Below are 25,898 nucleotides of genomic sequence, written 5' to 3' on the forward strand. Positions count from 1 at the left end.
AGTCTGGTTTGTGCTGAAAGACAGGCGATGGGGATGATGATAAAGTTACCATTGTTTTCTGCTGTCGTCAACACTACTGTTTTGAGTCATTAAGCCATGAGTTTGATGTGATTTCTCCTCAGAAGTCTGCTCTGTGTGTGCTGAGATTCACAGAGAAACATCAAGGGAGCTGTGTGCAAACAAACACAAACTGTAATTACATATTTCTTTTCAACTTGGCTTAAATCAAATTATTTTCCTGTTGCTTTAATAAAAAGTGCTTTAATAAAAATTGAGTGCACAATGACAAACACTGGATGTTGTTTTTCTCATCCTTTCAGAGCCTGGCAAGCAGAGATTTTCTGTAGATATTCTCATTTTTTTCTGGGGTGGCAGGTAGCCTAGTGGTTAGAGTGTTGGGCCAGTAACCAAGAGCTTGCAAGATTAAATCTCTCAGCTACCAAGGTAAAAATCTGTTGTTTTGCCCCTGAACAAGGCAGTTAACCAACTGTTCCTAGGCTGTCATTGTAAATAAGAATATGTTCTTAAATGACTTGTCTAGTTAAATGTAAAAATTCAAAGCCCAGGTGGATGAAGAGAGACATTATTCAGATTAGCATGCAGATGGTGCTGGAATCATTCATATTTTATCACTGCTGTTTGGGAGACCACTTGACCAGTCTGTGTGTATACAGCCTCTGTTGAAGCCTTCTAAAAGGTTCATATGAGGCTGAGAGAAGCAGGAGTGTGGTGGGGTGGTCAGGCTGACACATGGACACCTGATGTCCATGACCCCTGTCTGTATTTATGTCTGCGCCTTAAGGTCCTTCTGTACTTCTTCCCCTATCCCCCCTCCAGTGTTATTCTGAGGGTGGTACCCAGTCGGCACAGCCGACTGCAACACCTGTCACCACATTTGCTTCGGGCAGAAAAACACTGATCGGTTGGGATGTACCTCGCAGATACTGTCAGGTCTGTGCTGTTCCTCTGGCACAGGGAGGCAGAGAGTGATTCTCAATAAGCTTTTCCCAGCCAGCCGAGCATGATTCATCCCCAATGCTGCCGCTCCTCTCCTATCTCTAGCTAAAGCCTACATCTATTCAAAGCTTTCTGCTTTCTTTAACTCGTTTCAAGAGAGCGTTATCTCAGGAGGCATAATCTGCAGCGCAGAGCCACAACAACAGTTTACCTCAGACACACACCTCTCAACACTGGGCCTTGAGAATCTCTTAAAATCTCAGGTCTCCTCTAGTTCACATAAATGGAGCACAATGGATGTTCATATCACTTTGTGGGAAGCCTCCAGTAAACTAAACACTACATACAGTCCTGATGGAGGAAATGGCAACGTACAACAGAATCCCATTTAGTTCTGGCATATAAAAAGACAGAGACAGAGATGTCCTCATGACCCTAACTTCAAGCCATTTGCAATTTGCCTGCTCTTAACAACAACAGTAAGTAACAAGTAGCGCAGGTGGCCACATTCAAGAAGCTGTTGTCTAGATGTTGGCCGGGCAGGTGGGCAAGCAGGGAGCAGGGTGTGATCAAAGAACATCCATCTCCTTTAACAGAGAAGGCCTAAGCATCAGAATCTGCAGTCTCTATCACAGACAGCTGGCAGGCACTGGACACACACACATACAAACGCCTCTAACCCCAAAGGTCAGCCTCTGGATCGGGTGTTCCGTTCCATCTCCTGTAATGTAGACAAGACTCTTTAGAGGGACTATCTGGGTGAGAATATTGGGCGTACTGAGGCAGCCTGGGTCAAAAAGCAACACTAGCCACAGAGGAGAAGAGGAGGAGACAGTGGGGGCTGTAGCAGAGCTCTCTGTGTGTGGACCCTCCAAAGGAGAAGAGAGAGACAATCCTTGAGTGTGGATTAGTAACTGAAGGACAGAGGGACCCTCTAAGTATTGAATAATCGATTATTGTACTGGTTGTGTGTTTCTTGTAGTGCTGAGGGATTAACTGAAATGCTGGTTATTTTTTTATTTTTTTAAACAACTAATTGACCAATGGGTAAATTATTTAAACATTATTTAAAAAATGTCTGTGAGCTTAATGCACATATTGCGCAGTTTCTCTAGCAATAAATCAGATCAAGCCCGAACTGTGCGATGTAGTAGGGAGTTGTAGTTTCCAACAGGCCAATATTCTACATAGTTTAGCGAGGAAAACATGGTCATTAATTACAATGACCAGTGGCGACCCGTCATTCAGGGCAGGTGGGGCAGAGCCTGTCACTCATGGGGACACTACATCACTGCCAAGTCTAAGGGTAGAGCTCGAAAATTCAAGCCCCTTGGGTGCTGCCATATAGTTACATTAGAAGTGCCCATCCAAGAAGGCTCAAGGTCATTGGACACAGATAGAATGACGTCAAATCACGTTATATCTACAGTAGCTTTGATTGGACTGATCATGTCAACTTCATACTTTCAAAACTCTTAACTCTCAACTAGCAGTCATCATCATCAATCAAGTCGACAATCCACTGGCAAATCCTTTTTAATCCTTGTCAAATGAAGGGAAATAATGAAGAGAAATTATAGATAAAAACGTAGCAGTGCTCATCGGCTGTTGGACTTAAACATTACACAACAAGTTAGAAATCGCAAATTCAACAATGAGTGTTTTGGAAGGAATCAATGGCTAACTGCAAGCATTGCAAAGCAATCATTAGCCTGCTATTCAGTGGAGTGGCTGTGTGGTCCCAAGTCTAAGATTAATGGTCTCTTTTCCTAGTTTAAAATTACAAACATTCAACATTGGCCATGCTGTCAATGAAGCATGATTTGTGCCGCGCTCAAAACAACTTAACTCAGAACTGCAAAATCTGACTTTAGTGATTTCAAGACAAATGGGAACTCGGGAAAAACGAGTTCCGACTGGGAAAATGCGTTTTGAACTTTCATCCAACTCGGAATTGTAAATCGGGAACTCGGGCCTCTTTCTAGAGCTCCGACCTGAAGATCACTGACGTCATCATGATTCAACCTTTTTTCCCCCCATGTTCCCAGTTGTCTTGAAAGCACCATAAATCCAGAGAATGCCAGACTTTGATGACAAAATTTGCCCACGAAGGACTGCCATGCCACCTTCCTGTTCAAGTGAGCACAGCACAACAAGGACATTCCAAAAATGTATTGTATGCTGCTGCATAAATGATATAATATGCCAGGGAGATATGTATACTGTAGCTAAAAAAATAATACTAAGTGTATGTTGTGTAGTAAGCTGTTAGTAGCCCATGTGCGTCACCCTAATAATTTGGTCTATTTACCCCTCTTAATTTCACCTACTGTTCTGACTTGGTAGTGCACATGTAGCCTATATATAACCTGTTTTAGAGAAATGAAATTATCACATTTTTTAAGAGCTTTCATTGTCTGCTTATATGCCCTTTATTTATCCTACGGTTCTGACTTGGTATACAGGGAGATCACTGTAAGAACGGCCCATGTTCTGAATTCTGTCGCAGTACTAAACAAGTGCTAAACAAATAGTTATATCGACTATGTTCGTCCTAGCTCGCTCATTATTGTCTTAATCGAAATTACGGATTGCCTCTTATCCGCTTGTCGTCCCCTTATGCCATAGTTTGTACATCTCAACTGTCATTAGAAACCACATTTGTTTAAGCAAGTGAGTCATATCAGCTATGTTTTTTTAAAAGGCAGTAAATGAGGCTGAATGAACTGTTTTGCTGCCAGATAAGCCTCCGCTGATAGCCAGGTGTAGCAGTGGTAAGATGTTGGGACAGCTTTATGTAGGCCCTAACAGTTTTTGCCTCACCAAGATTTACATTCTAAAATCGCCACTGACAATGACCATAATCCTTTGAGTTCCTACTTATCCAGTCTGTGTGTTTATTTTATGCCCGCTACCTTACATTAGTGCGGGGCAGAAACAGAGAGAAGAATGCATGATTTAGAGAGATAGAGAGCAGTTGCTTCATGAGATATCTCTACCTGAAAATACGGGATCTAACTGGTTAATAGTTGCTATTCAGCAGATATAAAAGGATGCCTTATTTACTTTGAAGAACTACTAATATAGGGATTCTATCAGACAACATAGGCAGCACCTCTATAGAGATGAGATGAAGACTTCGAATTAAATTATAAAGTCATCAAATAAAAACATTTTATATAGAAAAAACTGAAATATTTGATTAAAGTAATGTGAATAAATGATGGTAATAAGTGATAAGCAGTAATGGGCAGTCACTACCATCATGGGACTTTTATTCATTGTTTTATTCTGTGTTACAGCATTCAACCCACATAATGCATAGTGCATTTAAGGTACAGAAAAATGATTGAAAACGAAATTGAAAACCGTAATTATTTTTTTAATAATCAAACCGAAACAATGTCAAAAAGTACTAATCGCTCAGCACTAGTTTCTTGTTCAACATTAATACAGCACTACTTATTTATCAGTCACATTTACACTGTCATTATATACTGTAAGACTGTATTTTCTGGTTACTTAGAGTTGCTGATCCAGAGAAATGAATCTTCAAATGACATTCAAAAATCATCTTTCACATAATCTATGATGCATTACACCACCTGCCCCAAGACTCTCAAAGTTCCATCGAAGATCCATAGAATTGTCTTTCTCATCCTCATCATCACAAATGTACAGTATACCTGAATACCATTGTTTATGGGACTTTTCCTAAAAGATGTATGAATTAGTTGAAAAGATCCAGGGAAGCTAGGGTTAATCAAGGATATTAAAAGCCTTCAGTCATGAATCCAGGCCACCAGGTCTGAGAGTACCAGGCAGCTCAACCCACTGCTCTCCCTTCCTGACATCAATGCCGCTCATCAGGATTTATTTTTGTTCAGGCGCATATGTGCGACATCCTCTCTCTGATGAGATTTGAGGATAGGAGATAGAGCTCTCCTCTCCTAATCATCTCCTCTCCCTATCATCTCCTCTCGTCTCCCCATCATCTCATCTCCGCTCTTCATCATTTACTGTCCTCATCATCTCCTTTCCCCATCATCTCATCTCCTCTCCCCATCATCTCATCTCCTCTCCCCATCATCTCATCTCCTCTCCCCATCATCTCATCTCCTCATCATCTCATCTCTCCCCATCATCTCCTCTCCTCATCATCTCCTCTCCTCTCCTCATCATCTCCTCTCCTCTCCTCTCCCCATCATCTCCTCTCCTCTCCCCATCATCTCCTCTCATCTCCTCTCCCCATCATCTCCTCTCCTCTCCCCATCATCTCCTCTCCTCTCCCAATCATCTCCTCTCCTCTCCCAATCCTCTCCTCTCCCAATCCTCTCCTCTCCCAATCCTCTCCTCTCCTCTCCCATCATCTTCTCTCCTCTCCCCATCATCTCATCTTCTCTCCCCATCAACTAATCTCCTCTCCCCATCATCTCCTCTCCTCTCCTCATCATCTCCTCTCCTCTCCTCATCATCTCCTCTCCTCTCCTCATCATCTCCTCTCCTCTCCCCATCATCTCCTCTCCTCTCCCCATCATCTCCTCTCCTCTCCCCATCATCTCATCCCCTCTCCTCTCCTCTCCCCATCATCTCCTCTCCTCTCCCCATCATCTCATCCCCTCTCCTCTCCTCTCCCCATCATCTCCTCTCCTCTCCCAATCATCTCCTCTCCTCTCCCAATCATCTCCTCTCCTCTCCCATCATCTTCTTTTCTCTCCCCATCAACTAATCTCCTCTCCCCATCATCCCTCTCCCCATCATCTCATCTCCTCTCCCCAACATCTCATCTCTCCCTATCATCTAATCTCTCCCCATCATCTCCTCAACATCTCCTCTCCCCATCATCTCATCTTCTCTCCCCATTATCTCATCTCCTCTCCCCATCATCTCCTCTCCTCTCCCCATCATCTCCTCTCCTCTCCCCATCATCTCCTCTCCTCTCCCCATCATCTCCTCTCCTCTCCCCATCATCTCCTCTCCTTTCCTCAGCAGCATTCATTCTCAGGAAATGCTGAATGTTTTGGGACGGGATCTTTTATCCACCGTGTCTGGTCTGCACATCTATCACATACAACACAGTCCTAGTCCACAGAGGCAGCCCAGTAATAAGTATTCTCATCTCTCTTTCTACTTGAATGGGATTTTAAACATTCATTCAAATTCACAGCTGCTCTGTGGAGACTGGATATAGTGATTTATTAACGGAGACAAGTACCGAGGAATGCCTGTCTTGAGGGCGGCTAGTACCTAGGCCATGGTCTCTTTTGAAAAAAGCGCTCCCGAGTAGTGTTATCGTATTCATCTGTTAAGTCACAGTTCGTTAAATGACCAGCAAGAGTTCTTCCTCGGTTTGAAAAACATGAGCCAGGGATATTATCAATACAACACTAATACTAAATGTACTATATTTACACATATTTATAATAGGAGTGTTTAAAACTATGCTTTCAGTGACACAGCAAAATGGAGTCTGTAGCATGGTATTTTTCCTTTCATTATTGTCCCAACTAAACTACCATATATGTAAATTATATTCCAACAGAGAATTATGAAGTCAAAATCTACTGTAGTAAAGCCTGATTCGTTCTGCAAACACTGATCTTCATTCTGCTCTTTGCGTCTGACTATAGCAATAGAGTGATTGACAGGTTTTCACAGGTCTCTGCATTGCTTTGTGTGTGAGGTCCCTCAGTCAGTGCACCACTTGAAAGCCAGATTGAAATGAATATTACCATGCATTTCCACAGCCTTGGAGTATGACTCTCTCTGTAACTCCTACCTACCTGCCACGCAAAGAAGTGATTAAAATCTGTCAAATCAAAGAAGCTTTGAACAATAGCAGCCCTGGTGCGCTTCCTGGCTGTGAGGCCCACGTTAAATCTCTCCTCTGCGAGAGAGGAGAGAAAAAACAGCTTATGAAAATGCAGGCCTACCCCCGGAACGACACTACCTCAGTAAACCCCCGCCAACAGGACTCCAACAGTCTGCTGCTGCAGTATAGTAAGCTCAGTGAAGAGGGCTGCATCCAATTATCATGAGGAGACAGACCATCCTGTTGAAGTGATGGCACACTGGTACAGGGCAGCAGGGAATATACTATGAGACCCATAGTATCAGGCACAAGTATTAGTCCAGTTTCATTGCTGATATGAGCAACATTAGACGAGATGTACAGATCATGGTAGAAGAAAACGTCAGTGACATTGAAAGACTAGGGCATAGGCAATATCCAGTAGGCAATAGGCAATATTCCTATATACTGTATAACAGCAACGTGAGAATAATCTGATACGGCTTGTGGAGGAGGAGGAGGAGAGGAATATATAATCTAGTGTAGCTGCTGTGTATGCCTCTGGCTTTCTGGGATAGCAGCCGCATCTTGGTGCACTGCACAGAAACCATCAGTCACTTCAGCCATAGCCCGGAGTGTACTTTACATACAAGGCTTTCTTAAATAGCATGCACACAGCATATTACTAGGCACTCTGTCAGGCACAACAGCTGTGAGGGGACTGGGAAGGGAAGCAGCGTATTGCTGCTGGTGGACTTGGTGAATTTTCTGTAGGGAAGATAAATGCGTCCTTGCGAAGCGGAGAGAGAGTTTTTCTGGTTGGGGGGTTCCATAAAATGAATCTCTGGTCCCTCCTGCGTTCTTACTTAAAACAGTTTCTGCTGAGGTGATGATTTAAGCAATATGTGGGTATGATATGTTGGGCTACAGTACATTCAGCCCATATGTTGTTGAGGAGCGGAGGGAAGCCATATGTTGTTGAGGAGCGGAGGGAACCCATATGTTGTTGAGGAGCGGAGGGAACCCATATGTTGTTGAGGAGCGGAGGGAACCCATATGTTGTTGAGGAGCGGAGGGAACCCATATGTTGTTGAGGAGCGGAGGGAACCCATATGTTGTTGAGGAGCGGAGGGAACCCATATGTTGTTGAGGAGCAGAGGGAACCAATTTGCACTCAGATTATTATTACTGAACCAGATGGCCAAACAGAGAGAGAAGACAACACGTTGTGGACTCGGGGCAAATATCAATATACAACTGAGGCTGGCAATGAATAGCAAAATCTCACATTCCAGATTACACACATACATTATCTCTCAGCTTCTGAAAAATAAAATCTAATGCAAAAGGGCTGGGAATGAATATAGACTATTACACATTTATATTACTGTCATTAATTAATGTAATTAATATGCAATGAATAAATGGGTCATTCTGTGTGCAGTGTGCAGTAGTAAATATGTACCTGTCTGGCAGTGTCTCTTGGTGGATCAGTGAATGAGTGTATAGAATCCCACTATATCTCTCTTGTGCAAGGGATGCCATGTTCCAGCTAGGGGAGAGGAGCTGTGATGCAGTATGGGATTGAACACAAGAACTCACATTCTGTTTGGATTACCACTGACTGTTGGAGGGGTCTGTCTTCAGCCCTGCTGCTGCCATGGATAGACTCATCCTCTCTCTGTGGACCCACACAGCAAACACGAAACATAATCCAATGAGAAAGGCTAGTACACCGAGACAAAGCACAGGAATAATGGGGAAAGAGACTTTGCTTTCTGAAAGCTGCCATAGCTTTCCAATGTGATTGCAATGACTTCCCTCCTCACACCAGCCTGTTGTTTACAGGCTCCAGGTTGTGTGTGGGTAGGCTACAGCCAGCCTGTTGTTTACAGGCTCCAGGTTGTGTGTGGGTAGGCTACAGCCAGCCTGTTGTTTACAGGCTCCAGGTTGTGAGTGTTTAGGCTACAGCCAGCCTGTTGTTTACAGGCTCCAGGTTGTGTGTGGGTAGGCTACAGCCAGCCTGTTGTTTACAGGCTCCAGGTTGTGAGTGTTTAGGCTACAGCCAGCCTGTTGTTTACAGGCTCCAGGTTGTGAGTGTTTAGGCTACAGCCAGCCTGTTGTTTACAGGCTCCAGGTTGTGAGTGTTTAGGCTACAGCCAGCCTGTTGTTTACAGGCTCCAGGTTGTGAGTGTTTAGGCTACAGCCAGCCTGTTGTTTACAGGCTCCAGGTTGTGAGTGTTTAGGCTACAGCCAGCCTGTTGTTTACAGGCTCCAGGTTGTGTGTGGGTAGGCTACAGCCAGCCTGTTGTTTACAGGCTCCAGGTTGTGAGTGTTTAGGCTACAGCCAGCCTGTTGTTTACAGGCTCCAGGTTGTGTGTGGGTAGGATACAGCCAGCTTGGGGACAAATGCTACCTACAGTACCAACCTCCACTCACCATCCCCCCTTCATTCAGCCTCCCTCACCCTCTCACCTTACAAACAACCCCATCTGATTAGCTAGGCCATAGCCCCCAGGTCAGATAAAGTGTGCCAGGCTACCATCCTAACGTTACTCTACCACACTGTCATATTCACCTGAAATAGGCCCTGGCATGTGATGCCAGCCTGGGATAAGGCAGCGCTTTTTTTTTATAGCTGGCCCACAGGTATTGTGACACAGTTCACTTGTCCTATTTGCTAAATTCATATTGGATGCTTTGATTTCTCAGCCCAGAAATAGGCCTTAAATGTAGAATAGACAGTTCTATAAACGACTTTGCCATAAAGGGAAATATCGTTCAGAGAGGAGGAACATGTTGGGCTGAGTTGAGACAGGCTAAGGATTCAATCGCACACCATTGGCGATGAAACATGCCTGTATAGTACATTTAAGGAAGTAATTATGAAACGATCCTGTATCATTTTATCTGATACACACACGTCTCTAATGCTGGTTTGTCCAGTCTTGTCTTTAAACATCAGCCATCTTGTCGTATCCCGTAGGAAGAGATGGTGTGAAGAGCTGTGTTCAGCCTGCAGGTTGCTTCCCTAGTTTGTTTCCCACATGAGAATCAGCTGCAGGGAACACTGAGGCATTATGGGTACTTCCACTGACATGACTGAAGGTCAGGTTCATTCTAAATTGGGAAGTGTGTACTCGCCTCTAGCCACTGATCTAAAGTCAGTTTTGCCCTTCTACTCCATAATGGTTTTGGTTAGGGTTGCTGATCCTAAATCTGTGTTTAAGGGCAACTGCTATTTCGTTAACTGTCTGGACCTGCCCTCCAACTAAAGTAGTAATCCTCTAATACAGCATGCAAAACCATACCAGAGACCAGGTGGTTATGCTTTCTCATTAAAAATATAAAGAGGACTCTCAAACCGGCTCTGTTTGTGTCACAATGTGCTTGTTTCGAATCCTTTGAACTTAAAATCTGTCTCTCGGGTGCATATTTTAACATCAAATATCTAACATTAAACATTTAATGCATTGTCAAGGTTCTGGCACATCTTTGCGTGACAAGCAACCACTTCACAATAACACTCATGACTATTCAGTGACACTCTCGGTTGTGGTTTGTTGAAGAATTTCCCCAGTGTTTTTCAACCTTAGGTATTTTACAGTGGCTTGAGTGTGTGTGCGTGTGTGTATGTGTGGGTGTGTGAGAGAGAGCCATCACACTGAGGTTTCTCTGAGAGTTGCCTCTTAGTTTGGGGTGTCTCATTGCCTGTGCTGATTTAGTGGGCAGCCAGTCGTAGCGCTCTCTGCCTGTTCCTTAATTGGGTCCTGTCACCACTCTCAGGCCTCTCTCCTCCAGCCTCCAGCCACCCTCCACAGATCCCTCCACATTGGCAATCGTTATTGATAACCAAATGTGATGCCTGTAATATCCGGTAAGAGGGGTGGAAATGGCGGCTAGATGAGTAGGCGAAGGACAGCGGTGATTGGAGATAATTGCCTTGTTGAAAAACGGGTCCTGACAGCTATGTGCTATCTGAGTTAAACATCTGGCTGAATCAATGCTTTGATTTGCATTGGAGGAGTTCCCAGTTGGAGACAGATGCCAGTGGGCCGCAGTTAGAGAGGCATGGTGGGACTGAGCCTGAGGACCACCCCTCCTACTCTCCTGGGTCTGATATTACACACACACACACACACACACACACACACACACACACACACACACACACACACACACACACACACACACACACACACACACACACACACACACACACACACACACACACACACACACACACACACACAGCAGCTGTGGAGCCTGCCGCATCTATCCAAGGTCTGGGAGAGAAGCGCAAACACTACCCGTGTGCTCAGTAAACCTACCCCGTCTCTTTTACACATTAGAGGTGAAGTCAGAGGGAGCCCAGGGCTTGATATGTGGCAGGCTTATTAAGAACAGTTCAACCATCTCTCTATGGACCCATTAGCACCTCTCCTAGCCATTGATCCACACATCATTCTCATCATGACAGCCCATTGCTGTCACATGATAACAACAGGAAAATTTAGGAGCCAGAGTAAGGCAAGCACAATAATCCAGTTAAAGCATGATCTGAGCTTAATGTGCAATGTAAACTGTGACCGAACATATCTCAGTGATTTCATAAAGGGTAATGGTAGGTGCACATGCTAGTAGTGATGTTGAGTATGACAGCTGATGCATGGGAAGAAGATTAGCCAGATGGTATTTGAAGTAGCTCTTGTCCCTATGGAGCAGCTGTCCAATGCAGTACACCCCAGAAAAGACAGCCTCTTCACCAGTACTGCTCGACGTTGGTTACAAAGAGGGAAGGGGTTATATTACTGCTCTGACACACTCAAGGTTTCAGGTGAGCTCAGTTCATCTTTATTCTATGAGCAACAGCTGTTTCATTGTCAAATGAGGTTCTCTTAACTTACAATGTGTCAACGTGGATTTGCTTTATGACACAGGTGTCAAACTCATTCCACGGAGGGCAGAGTGGCTGTGGGTTTTCTCTCCTCCCTTGTACTTGATTGATGAATTAAGGTCACTAATTAGTAAGGAACTCCTCACACTTGGTTTTCTGGGGTTTAATTGAAAGGAAAAACCAAAAACCTGCAGACACTAGGCCCTCCATGGAATGAGTTTGACACCCCTGCTTTGACTTCATTTATCTATGTCCTTGACAGACAGGAAGGGGAATGAAGCAATAATATCTCCTGAGATGAATGTAGCAGTTGATGAATGATAATCTAACAGTATGGCCTCCTCTTGGATTACTGCCTCATCAACATTGAACAGACTGTTCCGAACACCAGAGACCTAATTCTTTGCCCGTAACTGTGACCCCAGTGCTAATGCTATTGGCGGATCTGTGACTGTTATAGAGTTCATTTCTCCCCCTCAGTGAGCTCTGATTGCACTTATTGCTCAGCTAAGAGGCACCAGAGGTTGAGGTGATAAACACAGAGACAGGAGCCATCCTTCCTGATGTAACCCTCTCTGACCGTTCAGTGTCCAGCTCAAAATAATAGAGCTCAAAGCGCTGGCAGAAGTGATGGGCATGACAGGTTCAGGTAAGTAAAGTAGAAGACATCTGCATGGAAATCTGCCATCTACTCAACTACTTTCTGCTATGTTTAGCATAAGAAACACAAGCTGTGATGTAGTGGTGGAATGGCCAGTGACTGTTTATAATTGGTTTTGTATGAAATGGTAACTTCTGTCCTACATTGATCTATCCTACATTGATGTATTTCATCAGTATCGCACAAGAAAATCCTGTAAGACTAATAGTTATTCAGATACATTGATGGACTGATTGAGAGGCTTAATTCCTTTTGAGTTGCAGTTATCTAGCGCCATCACATCAAAACGCCCAGGCACAAATTAAAAATCCACCTCAACAAATAGCCGCTACAATTACAACTGCAACATAAAACCCGTTGTTCCTCTGAGATACAAACACTTCAGACAGCAAAGACTGAATATTCAAAGGAAAGACGCTGAAAATAGCAAAGCCAAAGTTTACCTCTCTAACTAGCTGAGAACTCTTTGGTTTGGTCCTTATGTGGACACAGCTTGAAATAGAAGTAGAGAAGCCTCAAAACGAACTTCTCCCGTTTCCAGTAACAGACTATATATATGTTTTATGGTGCTCTTAGGAATATGTGCTAATCATGTCTAGAGTTATAAATATTAAGAAACAATAGAAAGTACCCTACAGAGCTAAAGTATATTGCACTAGTAAAGTTGTGATTGCTCCTCTGCGAGGCAATGCCCTAGGACTGCCCGCATGGCCCTGCATTTAACCACATATTGGGAAATGTCATGACCTGTAATTGATATGTATGCTTGAATAAATTACATCAATTTGGTTTTTCATTGCGGCCGTCCTCACAACGTTAAAAATGGCCCCAGAGCTCAGCATAACGGTTTCCTATCATTAACAACATCTATTGATTGTAGGCGCCCCGGTTTCTGTATTGATTTACAAATGTAGAGTTTCACTACAGCCGTGTAGGCCATTTGGATGTCATTAAGTCGACCAGTCATAACTTACAACATAATTGGTTCAAGGTACAATTTCACTCACAAATAGCCTTCCAGGAGCTTCAATCAGTGAAAGAGAGAGAAAAATCTTTCCGTGCTGACACTAAAGATTTAGAGCAAGACAAAACTGCAATTACCTGAGTAGCTAAAACTCTGAATGATGGCTCTCTCCAATCCAACGAACTTTGGAAATCAGGGTTGAGAGTGAGATCCGTCTTTATGCAATACTTAATTCCTTGATGATTCAGTAACTGAGATCCATACATTGTTAATTTTCTAAGAGCTAGTTCAATGAGGTGTACAGTACAGTCAGTCTAATCACTACAGGGCCTGTGGCTGTGGGGAGAAAATCTGAACTACAGTAGAATGGGGAGGAAGTTTTGGTCTAATGGTGTAGAGCAGAGATTCCCAACCTGTGGTCTGTGGACCAATGGGGGTCCTCTGGGTACAGTAGCTACTGCCATGTCTTTGTCCTGTGGTCCATGGGAGAAAATGTTTGAGAAGCACTGGTGTAGAGAAACATTCTGTTTATTAAGTTGTACTGTATTGTATAACATGTTGGTGTACCAACCCAGTGGGAACCAAACACTCCTGTTGATTCTGTGACATGGGAGTGAGGAGAGCAAGGCACCCAGTGAGCGCTTATCAGTTAATAGCCCCGGGGAAATAGCGTTCTCTAGTATGCATAGAATCTCTCGGAAATTCTAGCTACTCTGCCTAACGTGTGAGCTGTGTGTACTTTACTTATTACAGCAAGAGAGAGACGGGGTGGGGGAGTGAGAGAGAGAGAGATGGGGGGGGGGGGGGGGTTGAGAGAGAGAGAGATGGGGCGCGAGAGAGAGGGAGGGGGGAGTCCTAGCGACAGATGTTTGTGTGAGTCTAATTTTACATGCGATTTAATGCTCTGCTAGCTCACCCCGAGGAGCCCACCTTTTCATTATCTGTCCCCCTCAGATGGCCACACACACTGACCTGAAGACACCTAATGAATGGGCCTGCCCACAGCCCACAGCCAATGATCTCTGTGGATTTATCACCTTGACACCAGCTCCGCTCTGTCATCATTCCACATTCATCTCAATGCAGACCTCAGAATGGCTTGGAATTAACCTTCTTAATCTCCGGACAATGTCATAAAAATCTCTCATGCAAAGCCAACGCTTTAAGTATATTCAAAAGTATAATTTGGATTATATGCAGCCAGGGAAGGATTAAGCAAATGCTGCGTTCATGTAAAACTGCAACAGTCTCAATATCATTGAGTCCCCTTTGCTGTCTCAGTATATATTGGTTTCTCTGGCTGGATATTGGGGGAATTTCATTCCAGAGAGCAGAGAATGTCAGTACCAGTGGTGCTCCACATTTGGCCTCTTATCTTAGCATGGGGAATCATCTACAATATCCCTCCATTTCCTCCTGAGTTAGAGTCAACATTAGCCAAGTTCATTTACATTTCTTTATCTCCTCAGAATTTTTTTATCCCACAGCACTAAAATAATCAATCAGGCCAGTTTCTTTTCAACTTCTCAGGCCAAGATATGCAAGCGTGGGGCGACCAATATTCTCCACAGCGATTTAATCTAACAGATCATTTCATATCAAAGCCTGCTTTCAAACAGGGCTGGGCTGTAGTCCCCAGCAGAATGGGGCTGTTCTACTCTACCTCTCGCTCAGAGCAACGGGAGGGGATGATAGGGATAGGAGGAACACGCTGATATCTGACATCTCCCTGTCAACATGCCTCTCAGTCGGCTCCTCCTGGAAACAGAGGAAATGGGCCTGAAAGAGGCTTTTCATATCTGACAACTGTACATCATATGTGAGGATTCACATCAAACAGACAATAATATTGAGCTGGGCGCTACCACACACACACACACCACACACACACACACACACACACACACACACACACACACACACACACACACACACACACACACACACACACACACACACACACACACACACACACACACACACGGATGTCATCATTATTCCTTGTCTCTGTTTTCCCTGTTATTCTCTCAAACAGATGAAACCTGGTTTCTGAGTGTAAAACATGTGACAATGAGCCTCCAACAGTCAACTTCTTGAAGCAGCTCGTTTAATGAAAAATATACATGTTTGTGGTATATGCACATAAGTATGGCTTGAAGAATATCTTAATTTAACTGCAGCCATTTCCATTTAAGTGAAACAAAATCTATACCTTTATAAGTACACTTTGTTGGCATTTTGTTCAATGCAGACAGCTGTAGGCAGCTAACTGTGAAAAGCTTTTTCTGTAGACTTGGAGAGTCTAGACTCTACACCCACACCTTCTCTCTAGCTCACCTCAGACCAAAAACAGATTATAGCAAATTAAAGGCACACACTACAGTAAGAGAGGGCAAGCCTATAGTGTTGTTAAGTGTTCTTCAAGTGTATGATCAGTCTCCACTAATCCAGGAATGTAAAGGTGGTTCAGAGGCCAATCCTGGTGAAACGAGGGAGGGGACACTGACAGTCATGGGACACATGGATGCACTTCTTTAACACAGAGAGAAAATATAGGGTCAAGGGGAAAAAGAGATCGTCTGTAGAAGCATTCAACAGCCACTGAAAGAAAGGAAGCACAGAAAAGAGAGTGAAAACAAGAAAAAGCAACTAAACCAAAACCACAGAGAGAGAGCCATCCAGGGAGTAAGAGAAAAAGACTATGGTGTAGCCATGGAGAGGTCTTCTATCCGACAATGGTAATCAGTGGCCCTAACATACCCACAGTACCAGTCTGTCTGTCATCTGTATCTCCCGCTGGTCACAATGACAGCTCCATACAGGGCTACCACAGAGCTTACTTGGTACTTTACTGCTCCTCTCCCTCTTTCTCCCTCCCTTACCCACCCCACCTGCGCTAAAGGGCCCGGCCCAGCGCACCATGACAAGGCTGGGGAATGGGTTACCGGTGAGGAAGCAGAGGGTAATATAACCCTGATACACAGACAGCAGCGGGAGGAAATGAGGTTTGAAGGAGGTTTCTACAGGAGCAGATGGGTGAGTAGAGAGCATCTGGGCGGAACAAGGAGAGTGTGTAGCAGGAAGAAAACAGTGTTACCTGGTGGATGTGATGGTGGATATGAAGAGGTGAACAAGATAAGAGATGTTGGTTGTTATTATTCTCAAACTAACATCATTCAATTTGTCCTACATGGCACTGTAGGGGTATTGACTGGGGACATCAGCACTCATATCATGTTAATAAAAAGTAGGCCTACACTAAAAAACATTTTCAGGTGTTGAAACTGACTTCCTTTAATGTACTTCAGATCAGCATGGCCCCTTTCTGAGAGTAATGCAATACTGTTGATCAGGTAATGAAAGCCTGAAGAGGCCAAAGCTGGCATAGCTACAGCACTCATGAATAGCAGGGATCTAAATTAGGTGCATGACAACATACATTAGCAGTAACCTGATAGATCCCGCTGGCACTTTAACAGCTTCTCCTTATGACGTCAGAGAGCACTGGATCAGTCTTATGAGAGACCACCAGTCCCATTAAGCAACTCAGACCACATTCAGGAAGTGAAGAACATTCTTACAGACCTCTAACAAGTGTATAAATATGCACCGCCAACCCACACCACACCACACACACACACACCACACACACACACACACACACACACACACACACACACACACACACACCACACACACACACACACACACACACACACACACACACACACACACACACACACACAGCTGTCACTAGCCCAGAGAGAAGCATCTGCTAACCAGCTGATTTGAACCCAGACTGAGAGGCCAGATCTTATCAGAAGTTCACTGTGGTATTTTATGTCAATCACCCAGCCAAGGACCATCCCTCTCTGCAGCCGAGGCACCTGAGAAAGTAGCTGTCAGTGGAGACACGCCGAGGAGGAGTGAGCTGAAATAGAACACGCAGGTGAGACGGGGTGAAACAGACATGACTGACACAGACAGATCCTACAAACTCTCCATCTCTGTGTACAAGACAAGAACTGAGGAAGAGATTTCAGTTACACTGTGAAAATGTCATTAGTAACTCAGCTGAAAATAAGGCGTTGACTTTTATGTGTGTAATAGAGGACTCCTTTGTTTTTCCCATTTTTGAGATAATTCAATCGAAGAGTTGAAGCTGACATTGATTGCATATGCCTGGCTGCTCCCTAGAACAACAACAGTCCAGTGACAGCAATGTGAACCAAAATCCTGATGCCCAGAGAGAGAGAGAAACAGAGAGAGAGACAGAGAGACAGACAGAGACAGAGACACAGAGAGAGAGAGAGAGAGAGAGAGAGAGAGGACTTACGGCAGCGCAGTGTGTGTTCGTTGGGGGTGTGATTGTGAACGGACGTTAAAAATACGTATTATTTCTCATGGGATGTGATTGTGAACGGACATTGAAAATACGTATTTTCTAGAAGTCGAAATCAGTTTCATTTTTGGTTCTGAATGAAAGTTGAAAAGACCACCTATTTTTGGAACAGAGTGTGTCATAATCTTCGTCTTCTGAAGAGGAGAAATAATCGGACCAATACGCAGCGTGGTAAGTATCCATACTTATATTTTATTTTAACTCGTGAACACTAAACAAAACAAGAAAATGAACGACAGTCCTGTAAGGTACAACAACTATACACGGAGACAACCACCCACAAAACACAAGACAAAAACCCCTACTTAAATATGGCCTCTAATCAGAGGTAACGAGATACAGCTGCCTCCAATTAGAGACCAATCCCAAACAATACCACATAGAAATAGAAATACTAGAAAAGCAAACATAGAAATACATAATATAGAACTAACCCAAAACCCCCGAAACACACAAAACAAACACAGCCCTGCCACGTCCTGACCAACTAACAATAACAAAATAACCCCTTACTGGTCAGGACGTGACAGAGCGGAGTTGAGCGGGACTTAAATCCCGCTCATCGCTCATGGAGCACCGTTCAGGCGCTCCATGTTCTTTCCAACCACTCCTCTAAAAACCGCGTCTCACTCACAGGAAAAACAACTGCAGCTTCAAATTTTCTCTATTCATTAAAATCACAATTTAACCACATTAGGCTACATGTCATATTAAACAGCATATAAACACTCTAAATAGGTCAGGACACAGACTGGGAGCCTAAGAAGGAACGTAAATGAATTATTTAGGCTATATTATTTCAATTATTTCAAGGCTATAGCCTACAAAGAAATACATTGTGAAACATTTGCCTGTGAAACATACTAGGCTGGTAGGGAGTCAGGGACATTAAGCGATCAGCATTTAAACAACATCACGTTGTATTAAATCATTATAGTCTATAAATTGCGCATATACTGTAGGCTGTGACTTAGAATGAAATACAAATTATACAAAAAATGCTTTATTAGGCTCAGTCTTTGAATTCATGTTTAGAAATATAGTTTGGCCAGAGTCTGTGGCTTCAGGCTCATGCGATGGTGCCTGGAGAGCAGGCCAGCAGCAGAGAATATCCTCTCCTCACTTGGAGAGCCACTGAGGATGCTAAAACCCTTTTGGACACTCTTGCCAGGCTGGGCAGGGATGCAGTTTTTTCGTTTTCTATAGGAAGGCCTGAAGGTTTTTAGGCAAAATAACCTCATCAAAATGGAAAGCTCCTTGAAAGTTGCAATATGCCAGGCCTATTGGGCCGGGACTTTTAAGTGATCCGATTTTTGTTTATAAATACTTTTCTACTTTTCTGACACACTTAATTAGCTATCTACCTCATTCCTTTCTTTTAGCATTTGCACATAGTAAGTACACCACCATGCTTTTGGGATATGTGTCTTTGCAGATTCCACAATGATTCTTTAGTTGTGGACACTACATCACCACACTCCCTCTCATGCTCTTGGTCCTCCTCATCTTTGTAAGTCACCTTGATTTTGCACCTGTGTGTTTTATCAGACTGGACCAAAAATATATGTCCGTGGACGTGATTTTCCATTCCATATTGACATTTTACTTTGACTGCATGGGAATGGATAAGTGAAATATTTTGTACCCCTGCCTTTAACATAGTTGGCACTGCTTATCATAGGACAGCATTAGCACTCACCTAAAATGCCCATATGCCTGGCCCGGCTGATCAGCCTCCTCCTCGTCTTTCATCTGCCCTCCACTCGGCTCTATTCGCCCACACCATTTGCATGAATTATTTCATTAGGCAGCAGGACAAGAAATAAGATTAAAAAAGAGAGACAAAAGAGAGGGGACACGACAGTGAAACGGCCCTGGAGGATAATACCAGACCTCTCAGGCTTCTGACAGCCCAATTTCCTCTCTTTCACATCACAGGACCGGAGAAAGCAGCCAGGGGGCCCTGCTGGCGTTAATCAGGGGCCCCTCTCTCTTCCACTTTAGTCTTTGATGAGACTGCCATAAAGAGGGAAACACTGATCCATCTCTCTGTGTCTGTCTCTGTCTCTCTGTCCCCCTCTCTCTCTCGCTCTCTCCTTTTTCTTTCTCTTTCTTTCTTTCTTTCTTTCTTTCTTTCTTTCTTTCTTTCTTTCTTTCTTTCTTTCTTTCTTTCTTTCTTTCTTTCTTTCTTTCTTTCTTCTTTCTTTCTTTCTTTCTTTCTTTCTTTCTTTCTGCAGAGTGCAGTCCGAAGTCCACCATAGTGCAGGGGGTGTATGGTGCAGCAGGATGCTGGAGCGGAGTCACGGGTCACTGGCTGGGACTGATCAGACCATGGCTGAACCCCAGTCCCAGCCACATGATCACAGGTCCTGGTTAAACTAGCTCCAGTTAAGAAATGGTAGAGTTATTGTTTGTATTAGTGCAACAGTGGAGGTAGAGGTTGTGTAATGTCTATGTAAAAAAATACATTTTGGTAGCCAGCATTGTATTATATTTCAGTATTGACTGATGATGGCTCTTGCCAGTATTTCAAACTGTTTCACTCAACCTTTACTGATGTTGCATACTGTGTGCGCATATACTATATTCAAGTTATCTGACAAAGGCAAAAAGTTGATCAAATTTGACTGAGAAACTTTAATGAAATGTGAGTAGAGCCTGTGAAGGTTTTCTACAGTAACCTGAGTGAGAATGTGAGGTGTACAGTGCTTTAGCAATCGCAATTTCAATACAGACCCCTTTTTTTATCAAAGATGAAGAATTCCCCTTCTTAGAAGAGAACTCACCCTGTTCAATAGCCTTCCCTGGCTTCTTAATCAAGCCTGTGGAACTGTGTGAGCTGCAACAATGTTTTACCAGGAGACTGACAGGAGTTGTATGACTCATGTTGGATTTAGGTACAGTGGATTGCAGGCTCTACACACAACAAGAGGTGGAGGACAATATTGTATATAGATGATGGTAGTTTATTTTTTAGAGTCAACATCGAGCTGTTCAGGTATAAACAGGCGGCCATAAGTGAGTCAGTAAAGACTGCTATATTTTCAGGACACATTTAGATCGAGCTACAACAACAACCCAGGTGGTAGCAGAGAGCAATTAACGTATTTTCTGCACTGTGTTTTCTGTGTAATTACTAAAGCGCCGCGCTGCAATGGAGATCGATGGCTGACTGACGGGCGGAGGGAGGGGAGTCTGTGGGGAAATATGGAGAGCAAACTTCCTCCCTAAGCACAGCTACCTTCCTACACCACCGCCCGCACTGAGCCACCCTGCACAACATACCAAATGGCACAGCAACGTTTCCCCCCACTCACAAAGCAGCCTAGCTACCAGCTGAAGAAAGGCACTAGGTGTGGTGGCTGCTATGAAAGGCTTTGCTCTAGGAATGTCACTCTGGGCTGAAGGCAGGCAGGCAGCTCGTAACACAATAGAATGGGTTAGTGTCCGTCTGCAGGGAGGAATGACGGTGGTAAATATTCACCGGCATCAATTCAACATAAATATTACAGTGAAATGAGACGTGGCAGACATCGTGAGGATATACAGTCTTTTCAGACCTGCTGAAACGGCATAACGCGGCTGAGGTTTCAGGTTTAGAGTAAATATGAATCCCTAAACAAAGGCTGGATGCCAGTCCCAGTTTATTAAACTGGTTTGATGTGTGTCCCAGGAGGGGGCGAGGCTGCTTGTGTAATAGCAAAGGTCCTGGTGACCGGCTGACCGTAGATCTGGTGTCAGCCAAATACAGAGGAGCAATCAATACCTGACTCATTTCTACCTCTCACACACAGTCACATACACACGCACATTTCCTCTCTCTCCGCAGGGGGACTTGAAAGAAGAGAGAGGGAGTGAGACAAGTGGTTGTCTTGTAAGCGATGGAGCGATACGATGGTTGACAGACAGGTTGAATCCAGGTCAATGTGTGCACAAGCCTGAGGCTCCCTGTGACTGACCCGATCAATGACACAGGAAGGAAGGGCTTTCTACCCTAAGCTCAAAAGCAACAACCAACCTCCATTCAAAAAGCTCCAGTGTCATACCTGGAGAAAAGCTTTAACTCTCAATTTGGCTTTTCAAACTGGATCTTGGCTAATCATTGTGGTTAGATTTGTGCTCAAAGTACATGTTTGTAGATCACGAAATGCAAATAACTGATTCCGTGGAAAGCTTTTCCATTTATCCTCACGTATCCTCACTGTAAAAAATGTAATAATTGACATTTCGTCTTTCTGTGGTTCGTAATTTTCCTTCAATTCGCAAGAGGATAAATGTATCTCACAGGACAAAGCATACGAGCGAGCGAACACCTATATATCATGGTCGCAAGGCATATAAAGTAAGAGGTTATCGAGCAAACAACGCAATTATCACAACACATAGGTTGCAATGGCTTTTTTTCTGGCTTCCTCTGCTACTTCCTCTCTTGTGTATCCAAAAGATACTAACTCATAACGCAGTTTCCTTGTTTCAACTTTCATGGTTTTACAGTAAACTGGACCTTCAAATAAAGCTACCTGACCCAGATTGGAGTGTGCAGTTGGTCATATGAAAATATCCCATAGCTGTAAGCAATTTAGAGAAATGTTACAAATTAGTAATTGACCCATTTACATCAACATTGCAGCAGCCATCTCCCCACCAGTGAAAATGCATAAAACAGATGTGAGGATCAGCACATGTCCAACCAGGTAACTAAACTCAGCAAAAAAAGAAACGTCCTCTCATTGTCAACTGTGTTTATTTTCAGCAAACTTAAATATTTGTATGAACATAACAAGATTCAACAACTGAGACATAAACTGAACAAGTTCCACAGACATTGGACTAACAGAAATTGAATAATGTGTCCTTGAACAAAGGGGGGTCAAAATCAAAAGTAACAATCAGTATCTGGTGTGGCCACCAGCTGCATTAAGTACTGCAGTGCATCTCCTCCTCATGGACTGCACCAGATTTGCCAGTTCTTGCTGTGAGATGTTACCCCACTCTTCCACCAAGGCACCTGCAAGTTCCCGGACATTTCTGGGGGGAATGGCCCTAGCCCTCACCCTCCGATCCAACAGATCCCAGACTTGCTCAATGGGATTGAGATCTGGGCTCTTCGCTGGCCATGGCAGAACACTGACATTCCTGTCTTGTAGGAAATCACACACAGAACAAGAAGTATGGCTGGTGGCATTGTCATGCTGGAGGGTCATGTCAGGATGAGCCCACAGGTTGGGTACCACATGAGGGAGGAGGATGTCTTCCCTGTAACGCACAGCGTTGAGATTACCTGCAATGACAACAAGCTCAGTCCGATGATGCTGTGACACACTGCCCCAGACCATGACGGATCCTCCACCTCCAAATCGATCATGCTCCAGAGTACAGGCCTCGGTGTAATGCTCATTCTTCAACGATAAACGCGAATCCGACCATCACCCCTGCTGAGACAAAACCGCGACTCGTCAGTGAAGAGCACTTTTTACCAGTCCTGTCTGGTCCAGCGACGGTGGGTTTGTGCCCATAGGCAACGTTGTTGCTGGTGATGTCTGGTGAGGACCTGCCTTATAACAGGCCTACAAGCCCTCAGTCCAGCCTCTCTCAGCCTATTGCAGACAGTCTGAGCACTGATTGAGGGATTGTGCGTTCCTGGTGTAACTCGGGCAGTTGTTGTTGCCATCCTGTACCTGTCCCGCAGGTGTGGGGTTCGGATGTACCGATCCTGTGCAGGTGTTGTTACATGTGGTCTGCCACTGCGAGGACGATCAGCTGTCTGTCCTGTCTCCCTGTAGCGCTGTCTTAGGTGTCTCACAGTACGGACATTGCAATTTATTGCCCTGGCCACATCTGCAGTCCTCATGCCTCATTGCAGCATGCCTAAGGCAAGTCCACGCAGATGAGCAGGGATCCTGGGCATCTTTCTTTTTGTGTTTTTCAGAGTCAGTAGAAAGAAGTTTTCATAACTGTGACCTTAATTGCCTACCGTCTGTAAGCTGTTAGTGTCTTACCGACCGTTCCACAGGTGCATGTTCATTAATTGTTTATGGTTCATTGAACAAGCATGGGAAACGGTGTTTAAACCCTTTACAATGAAGATCTGTGAAGTTATTTTGATTTTTATGAATTATCCTTGAAAGACAGGGTTCTGAAAAAGGGACGTTTCTTTTTTTGCTGAGTTTATAATGAAGGGCAAAAAATTCTAAAATGAAATTAAAACTTCTAACATTACACTATAATGTCTGTGATGAAGACAAACATCTCTCTTTCTCCTTTGTTTGGTCTGAGCAGGTCAGATGGATAACATAAGCAGCGTTTGCTGCTGAGGCTAACAAGCAGGTGGCTCCTGAGTGCTGGAGACAAACGTGCCGCTCGTAGTGAAAATCAATAGAGGTCCTTCGATTCTCACCCTTCAGTCCAGGGTGGATGGGAGAAACCGTGGGAGATGGGAGTATGGCTGAGAGGCACATCAGTGTCCTTAACTGTCTACCAATGTCAAGAAGAACTGAGTGGGCCTAGAGCCAGAACCATACTGAGCCTGAGATCTCTACACACAGCAGGGTCATACACTGTACTGTAGGCATTGGAAACAATTGCTTGTTATACACACGGGCACACACACATGCAACAAAACAACATCCACAGAATACACACATGCACACAGCTTAAGCAGCTAATAGTCCTAAAAACAGAATGGAAAAGAAGCTTAACATCACTGTCAAATTAGGTTGAAATAGCATTGTGCTCTAAAAATGAACATTTCATGCCAGCAGATTAGTCTGTGTAAAGTAACATGATTTTCTCGCCTCCTAAGGGTTTTAGTATGTAAGTTAAATATTTAGAGGGTAGGCTGTGTCAGCATAATGTTAAACTGGTTTCATTAATGAAAACATCACATCAGTGAGTAGGACGTTGCCAAGTCTGTGTTTATACTGTATTGTCAAAAATCATCCTATGATATTTGCAAACAGGGTGTTTAATATCTGCGGGTTTTCCACTTATAGTAGCATCCAGGGCGGTCCTGGCCGTTCTGCCGCCCTAAATACGTATTTTGCAGATGTTGAAGTTAGGTTCAATTTAGGTTCTGAATACTTACAATATTTTCTGGATGTTGAAATCGGGTTCATTTTCAGTTCTGAATGAAATTTGAAAATACGTACAGTACCAGTCAAAAGTTTGGACACACCTACTCATTCCAGGATTTTTCTTTATTTTTACTATTTTCTACATCGTATAATAATAGTGAAGACATCAAAACTGCTTGTAATAAATGTACGGATATAAACTTGAAACATGGGATGAAACTAGGGGACAGTAGTTGTGAGCAACCTGATTGTCCATTTTACTTTGACCTGTCCTGTTGTTTGTTAACATGTCAGCACATTTTACTCTGACCTGTCCTGTTGTTTGTTGACATGTCAGCACATTTTACTTTGACCTGTCCTGTTGTTTGTTAACATGTCAGCACATTTTACTTTGACCTGTCCTGTTGTTTGTTAACATGTCAGCACATTTTACTTTGACCTGTCCTGTTGTTTGTTGACATGTCAGCACATTTTACTTTGACCTGTCCTGTTGTTTGTTAACATGTCAGCACATTTTACTTTGACCTGTCCTGTTGTTTGTTAACATGTAAGCACATTTTACTTTGACCTGTCCTGTTGTTTGTTGACATGTCAGCACATTTTACTTTGACCTGTCCTGTTGTTTGTTAACATGTCAGCACATTTTACTTTGACCTGTCCTGTTGTTTGTTAACATGTCAGCACATTTTACTTTGACCTGTCCTGTTGTTTGTTGACATGTCAGCACATTTTACTTTGACCTGTCCTGTTGTTTGTTAACATGTCAGCACATTTTACTTTGACCTGTCCTGTTGTTTGTTAACATGTCAGCACATTTTATTTTGACCTGTCCTGTTGTTTGTTGACATGTCAGCACATTTTACTTTGACCTGTCCTGTTGTTTGTTAACATGTCAGCACATTTTACTTTGACCTGTCCTGTTGTTTGTTAACATGTCAGCACATTTTACTTTGACCTGTCCTGTTGTTTGTTGACATGTCAGCACATTTTACTTTGACCTGTCCTGTTGTTTGTTAACATGTCAGCACATTTTACTTTGACCTGTCCTGTTGTTTGTTGACATGTCAGCACATTTTACTTTGACCTGTCCTGTTGTTTGTTAACATGTCAGCACATTTTACTTTGACCTGTCCTGTTGTTTGTTAACATGTCA

The 25,898-nt window shown here is 43.6% G+C and overlaps 1 protein-coding gene across 2 annotated transcripts in view; it reads right to left on the reverse strand.

Annotated features, from left to right (window-relative positions):
- The window catches only part of galnt14 (UDP-N-acetyl-alpha-D-galactosamine:polypeptide N-acetylgalactosaminyltransferase 14 (GalNAc-T14)), a 118,523-nt gene that overhangs the window by 75,059 nt on the left and 17,566 nt on the right, over positions 1 to 25,898 (reverse strand). The gene's annotated exons all lie outside the window — the stretch shown is intronic.

Source organism: Salmo salar, chromosome 15 (assembly GCF_965601325.2).
Source record: "Salmo salar chromosome 15, fSalSal1, whole genome shotgun sequence".
In the NCBI taxonomy this organism is placed as follows: Eukaryota; Metazoa; Chordata; class Actinopteri; order Salmoniformes; family Salmonidae; genus Salmo; species Salmo salar.